Below are 7,314 nucleotides of genomic sequence, written 5' to 3'. Positions count from 1 at the left end.
TATTTATTTTGCCCATGAACGTTCAGAGTTGTTTTATGATCCAACAGAAATTCAAAACAGAAATCTGGTAGCCTTTTCTTCTTCTTACCCTGTACATCTACCTGCTCCCTGTGTGCAACACAAAAATAAACAAAGAAGGCCTTTTTTACATAGTTTATTTATTTTACATCCAATTTTTTTTTTTTTTTGAGACGGAGTCTCGCTCTGTCACCCAGGCTGGAGTGCTGTGGCCGGATCTCAGCTCACTGCAAGCTCCACCTCCCGGGTTCACGCCATTCTCCTGCCTCAGCCTCCCGAGTAGCTGGGACTACAGGCACCGCCACCTCGCCCGGCTAGTTTTTTGTAGTTTTTTTTAGTAGAGACGGGGTTTCACCGTGTTAGCCAGGATGGTCTCGATCTCCTGACCTCGTGATCCACCCGTCTCGGCCTCCCAAAGTGCTGGGATTACAGGCTTGAGCCACCGCACCCGGCCTACATCCAATTTTTGAGTCTCCTTTATATACCAGGCTTTGTGCATGGTGCTGATATTAAAACAGGTAGAATAAATCCCTGACCTAAAGAAGTTTAAGGGTTTGTTGTTGTTGTTGTTTTGTGTTTTGCAGGAAAAAATATATACAGTTCTATGGGTGGGTGAAAGTGACTCTACATGGTTTTGTTTATACAAGATACAGGTGTGACTTCAAGGTGTTGTATTCAACCTCCTTTAGGTAAGTGAAAGGAAAGACTACAAAGAAGAAATCTTTGGCCTATATCAAACAAAGAAAGAAGTTCTTAAAAGACAAAAACATTAGCTGGAAGGTCGCTGCAAGCTAGAGTATCCTAACCCGAAACTCTAATTATTAAATAACCTGATAGATAGTATAAATGTTATTTTAAGACAATAATTTTTTTTCTTTCTTTCTTTTTTTTTTTTCTTTTTGAGATGGAATTTCACTCTTGTCACCCAGGCTGAATGCAATGGCTCTGGCTCACCTCACTACAACCTCCACCTCCCGGTTCAAGCGATTCTCCTGCCTCAGCCTCCCAAGTAGCTGGGATTACAGGCACCCGCCACCACATCAGTCTAATTTTTTTTTTTTAAGTAGAGATGATGTTTCACCATGTTGGCCAATCTGGTCTCAAAACCCTGACCTCAGGTAATCCACCTTCCTTGGCCTCTCAAAGTGTTGGGATTACAGGTGTGAGCCACCATGCTTGGTCTAATTTTTAAGTAATATTGTTTCTCTGATATAAGCTCCCATATTTGGCTAAGTATAAGACTAGAAGTTTAAAGAGGTTTAAAAATAAGAAAAAAATATATATCGGGCCGGGCGCAGTGGCTCAAGCCTCTAATCCCAGCACTTTGGGAGGCCGAGACGGGCGGATCACGAGGTCAGGAGATCGAGACCATCCTGGCTAATACAGTGAAACCCCGTCTCTACTAAAAAATACAAAAAACTAGCTGGGCGAGGTGGCGGGCGCCTGTAGTCCCAGCTACTCGGGAGGCTGAGGCAGGAGAATGGCGGGAACCCAGGAGGCGGAGCTTGCAGTGAGCTGAGATCCGGCCACTGCACTCCAGCCTGGGCAACAGAGCGAGACTCCGTCTCAAAAAAAAAAAAAAAAAAAAAAAAAAAAAATATATATATATATATAGTCCTTTTAACTATACATCTGTCTACAGGAAAGCATTTTTAAAAATTTTTTAAAGCTATCTCAAATAGATTCGACCATTTTATTTAACCCCAAAATGGCATGTAAAATCCTCACAATTTACAGTTTAATAGAAAAATATATGTACTGTACAGATTATATATGATAGAAAAGAGATCATTGGTGCCTCAGTTTCATCTGTAAAATAGAGATGCTAAAAGCACATAGCACATAGGGTTATGGAAAGAAATACATGACCTATATAAAGGGCTTAGAGCCTGTCACACAATAAACTATTAATAAATGGATTTATAATTCTTATCATCAATATTGTGACAATATTCTAGACAATCATACATATTTTTCAATGACTCTTTAAATGAGACAAAATAGACAGATGGTACTTTTCATGCTAAGTATTTTGCTATATTTATTGTTCTCTTGATATAAAAGTAATAGCATCCAGGCACAGTGGCTCACACATGTAATTCTAGCACTTTGGGAAGCCAAGGTGTAAGGATTGCTTGAGCCCAGGAGTTCGATACCAGCCTGGGCAATAGAGTGAGACCCCATCTCTACCCAAAATTTTAAAAATTAGCTGGGCATGGTGGTGTGAGCCTGTGGTCTCAGCTACTTAGTAGGCTGAAGTGGGGGAATTGCTTGTGTCTGGGAGGTTGAGGCTGCAGTGAGCTATGATTACACCACTGCACTCCAGTCTGGGTGACCAAACAAGACCCTTTCTCACAAGTAAAAAAAAAAAAAAAAAAAAAAATTAGTTATTTGCTCCAGAAATTTGATACATTACATTTATTTGTAATATATTATGTATGCATTAATTAAGGTAGTATGAGATGATTTGTGCCCAGTCTATAATACATTGCATGAAAGGCCAAAGAGGATATCAATATATAAACGGCTTCTACACCCTCCAGCCCTGAAAGTGAGTAGAGGTGGAGGAGAAACATGGTTTGAAAGGTGCAGAGCTAGAAGCTAGTCTGTGAAAAATCTTTCCAATCTTACAGCTCATCCCCAAAAGAACTTGACAGTTTTCCAAAATTAGAGAGTGATTGTAAAAATCTGTGTGGTATTGCCTAACATGGCTTCTAAATCTCAAATAATTATGTATGTATGTATGTATTTATTATTTATTTATTTGTTTATTTTTGTCAGTCTTGCTCTGTCACCCAGGCTGGAGTGCAGTGGCACAATCTTGGCTGACTGTAACCTCTGCTTCTTAGGTTCATGCGATTCTCAAACCTCAGCCTCCCGAGTAGCTGGGATTACAGGCACCCACCACCAGACCCAGCTAATTTTTGTATTTTTTGTAGATACGGGGGTTTCACCATGTTGGCCAAGCTGGTCTCGAACTCCTGACCTCAAGTTATCTACCTGCCTCGGCCTCCCAAAGTGCTAGGATTACAGGCGTGAGCCACCACGCCTGGGCTAAAGCAATTACTTCTAAACTGTCAATAAAATATTCAGTCTACCATGATAGAGGAAGAAGTAAACTTTTAAAAAACTTATCTCTGTAGAAAGTGATTTAGAAAATTACTGTTCTAGGAAGAGCCAATCAAGAAGTCTGCAGCCAAAGTTCGTAGAAAACAAAAAGTATTAAAAAGGTAAGCAGTTAATAAATACAAATATTACTTTATTTTTTAAATTTTGTGAAACCATGGTCTCAACTGGCTTTTAATTAATCTTATTTTTATTTCTTTTTTGTTCTTAACATATACTTTGTGCCTATTTTTAGTCCAAATTTTGTTTTTTTATAAATTATTTTATCCTGTAACTGCAGTAGGTGGTTATTTTGTGTAATTTTTTTTAAGCCCCTCAAATTGTCTAAGTTCAGAATCCTTTTCCCCGAATACTGTTGTTATCTCTGGTTTATAGGACAGAAAACTGAGTCACGGAGCCAAGTCACACAGCCAGTAAGTGGCAGAGCAAGATTACAGCTATGATGTGTTAAGTATGATGAGAAATGCAAAGGTTGCAACTTTGAAAAAAAGAAATCCAGAGCAAACAGCTCAAACAGCCAATGTGATGGAGAAAAATTAAAAAATACATTATAAGTATTTTAAGGTCAGAGAGGTGTGTGTTTGTGTCCTGAGTAGATTGAGGGGTAGAGAGGAGAGCTTCAGAAGTTTCGAGACTGAGTGAGGAGATGCTCTGACAGTTTGGGAGGAGATGGGGAAGTAAAGCCAGAGAAGAGAGAAGGAAAGAGAAAGACGAGAATGAACGGAGAGAACGAGTCAGAGAAAACAAAGGTTTTGGTTTCATTGAGCAATCTGTTAGGGTTCCACCTCCAAAGAATAGAAACCTACTTGAAAGTTTGTTTTTGAGTAATATTGTGCAAGGAACATATGTGAAGTATGTAGAGAAAATTTATTATTTAGTTCTTTTAATGTTAGCTTACAGTTAAAAAATATATAAGAATAAAGAGCCGGGCGCGGTGGCTCAAGCCTGTAATCCCAGCACTTTGGGAGGCCGAGACGGGCGGATCACAAGGTCAGGAGATCGAGACCATCCTGGCTAACACGGTGAAACCTCGTCTCTACTAAAAAATACAAAAAAAACTAGCTGGGCGAGGTGGCGGGCGCCTATAGTCCCAGCTACTCGGGAGGCTGAGGCAGGAGAATGGCGTGAACCCGGGAGGCGGAGCTTGCAGTGAGCTGAGATCCGGCCACTGCACTCCAGTTTGGGCTACAGAGCGAGACTCCGTCTCAAAAAAAAAAAAAAAAAAGAAAGAAAGAATAAAGAAACAAGCACAGAAAAGATGAAATAAAAACAGTAGTTATTCCAGGTCTAAGTAAAATTATATGCTATTATTCCATACATTGTAATTAATATACAATAAAATAACATTATTACAGCTTAATGGAGGTTTTAAGTTAAAGCTCATGACTTTAGGGGAATCTTTATTGCATGATTTGGTTCTGTGTCCCTACCCAAATCTTATCTCCAATTGTAATCCCCATGTGTTGAGGGAAGGATCTGGTGGGAGGTGAGTGGATACATTGTAATTAATATACAATAAAATAACATTATTACAGCTTAATGGAGGTTTTAAGTTAAAGCTCATGATTTTAGGGGAATCTTTATTGCATGGTTTGGCTCTGTGTCCCTATCCAAATCTTATCTCCAATTGTAATCCCCATGTGTTGAGGGAAGGACCTGGTGGGAGGTGAGTGGATTATAGGGGGGGTTTCCTCATGCTGTTCTTGTGATAGTGAGGGAGTTCTCACGAGATCTGACGCTTTAAAAATGACAGTTTCTGCCGGGCACGGTGGCTCAAGCCTGTAAGCCCAGCACTTTGGGAGGCCGAGACGGGCGGATCACGAGGTCAGGAGATCGAGACCGTCCTGGCTAACACGGTGAAACCCCGTCTCTACTAAAAACTACAAAAAACTAGCCGGGCGAGGTGGTGGCGCCTGTAGTCCCAGCTACCCGGGAGGCTGAGGCAGGAGAATGGCGTGAACCCGGGAGGCGGAGCTTGCAGTGAGCTGAGATCTGGCCACAGCACTCCAGCCTGGGTGACAGAGCGAGACTCCGTCTCAAAAAAAATAAAATAAAATAAAATAAAATAAAAGTGACAGTTTCCCCTGCACTTTCTCTCTCCTGCTGCCTTGTCTCTCTCCTGCTGCCTTGTGAAGATGGTGCTTGTTTCTCCTTCACCTTCCACCATAATGTTAAGTTTCTTGAGGCCTCCCCGGCCATGTGGAACTGTGAGTCAATTAAACATCTTTTGTTTATAAATTACCCAGTCTCAGGTAATATCTTTATAGCAGTGTGAAAATGGACTAATATACTTTATTTGCATTGACATAATAAAAAAATAGGGTTTAAAAATCAAAAGGGCCTTAATCACATAATTACATTGCCACATGGCACCACCAAAACAAAGGTAATCTGCTGATGTGAAATATTTTATCTAGATTGTTTATGTTTTCATCTGTTATATTTTTTCACCCAAATCAGTGAATACAAAATATCTATCTTAGCCAAAGGTTGAGCCATGAACCAAAAAGCTGTTTGCAATATTGGAAATCATTCCTTCACTTATTCACTCATTTATTCAAAAAATATTCGATGCAAATTGTGTTCTGAGCACTGTGCCTTGTGCCAGGCAAACAGTGGTAAGGAAAATGAGGCACAATCACTTCAGTCAAGGAATATACAAAGTAATTGGGAGACAGCCCTTAGTCAAATAACTACATAAATGAACATATGAATTCATTGTGAGATACTTTTAAGAAAAGTAATGGAAAGGGAACTTTCCTGAGGATGTGTCTTTTTGAAACAAGAGTGATGGACAGAGAATGTTCTAGTCAAGGGAATCAGTCATGTTAAGGTCCCTGTGCCTTAGCCTAAGAACTAAAGAAAGTAATTTGAGGGTGGAGAATGGATAGAAGAGGAAAAAAGTGTGAATGAAGAAAGAGTAAGTGTAAGTGACAATTGAAGTCGGACAGAAGAGAAACAGAGATATCTTGGGTTAGCTGGTAGTGTTGGAGATCGGGAGAAATAAATATGTAGAAGATAAAGTATAAAAGATTTATTGATAAATTAGATATGAGAGGAGTGGTGAAAGGAAGGGCAGAATCATGAATAATTTCCAGATTTCCAATTTGTGCTTCTGGATAGATGGTTCCACTTATTAAGATGGAAAACACCAGAAATGATGGAATATATGGGGTGGGAGGATGCTGGAGAAAAGAAAAGTTACTGGGATTACATTGGGCTATTCCAGCGATCTCCTGCTAATACAGCATTATTCTAAGATGCAAGGCTGTATGCTGAGCTACAATTACCTCTAATGATAAATGTCCATATAGGTATAAATTGCTTAGTAGTGAGGAGTATTTTATCTTCCTCACAGATAATTCTGTAATAGGACCAAGGGAAGTATTACAGCACAGATTACATTTTGTTCTTTAATTAGGTAACCTCTTCTGGCTCATATAATTGTTAATTTGGTATCAGAATAGAAACAGCATATGTAAACAAGCACACAAGTACAAAGTTGGCCTTCAAAAAAATCTATGCTAAATGTGTTTTTCTCTACATTATTCCTAAGTAGCCTTTCTGGAACATGTAGTCAGTTTATTATAATCAATTTATTGATCTCATCTCCCAACATAATTTAAACCAGAGTGAAAATATTTCATTTAACAAGAACAAAAAAATCTGGTAAGCTTTTATACTTGGTTAAAACGTATATTTCTAAAGAGTACCATGGAAAAGAAAACATTCTTGCATATCCCAACTGCATTTCTACACAATTTGCATTTGTTAAATTTTCTGACAATTGATGGTATGTAAAACAGATGATAATTATTTGTTTATATTACATTTTCAATAGATTTTTGCTTCCATCAGAATATAATAAATTTTTTATTATGTTATCCTGAATATAATCCCAATTATTACAGCCCCATAACTTTGTAAATTTATTTTCATTCTTTGTGGATTCTAGGAACAGATGTTGAATACACATCAGATCTTGATTTAATCACTGTATTCCCATGGTGTTAAAAATGCAACAGCTCATGGAATTTTAAACATTAGAGCTAATTTCAGATGAGAAAATCAAAGACCAGAGAAGTGAAGCAAGCATTGTACAGTCACATAGGAAGCTCCTGACCAGAGGAGGGCTAAAGCTTTGTCATGTGCATCCAAAGCATTGTTGGT

The 7,314-nt window shown here is 38.8% G+C and overlaps 1 long non-coding RNA gene across 1 annotated transcript; it reads left to right on the top strand.

The window, feature by feature from the left end:
* Positions 1-488: 488 nt before the first annotated feature.
* On the top strand, positions 489-3,656 carry LOC117091011. The gene is made up of 3 exons (XR_004440208.1): positions 489-707; positions 3,190-3,248; positions 3,520-3,656. It is a non-coding gene; the product is annotated as an uncharacterized LOC117091011 (long non-coding RNA).
* Positions 3,657-7,314: the final 3,658 nt, after the last annotated feature.

Source organism: Trachypithecus francoisi, unplaced genomic scaffold (genome assembly GCF_009764315.1).
Source record: "Trachypithecus francoisi isolate TF-2019V2 unplaced genomic scaffold, Tfra_2.0 Lachesis_group11, whole genome shotgun sequence".
Classification (NCBI taxonomy): Eukaryota; Metazoa; Chordata; class Mammalia; order Primates; family Cercopithecidae; genus Trachypithecus; species Trachypithecus francoisi.
This window is presented reverse-complemented; position numbering and strand designations above follow the sequence as displayed.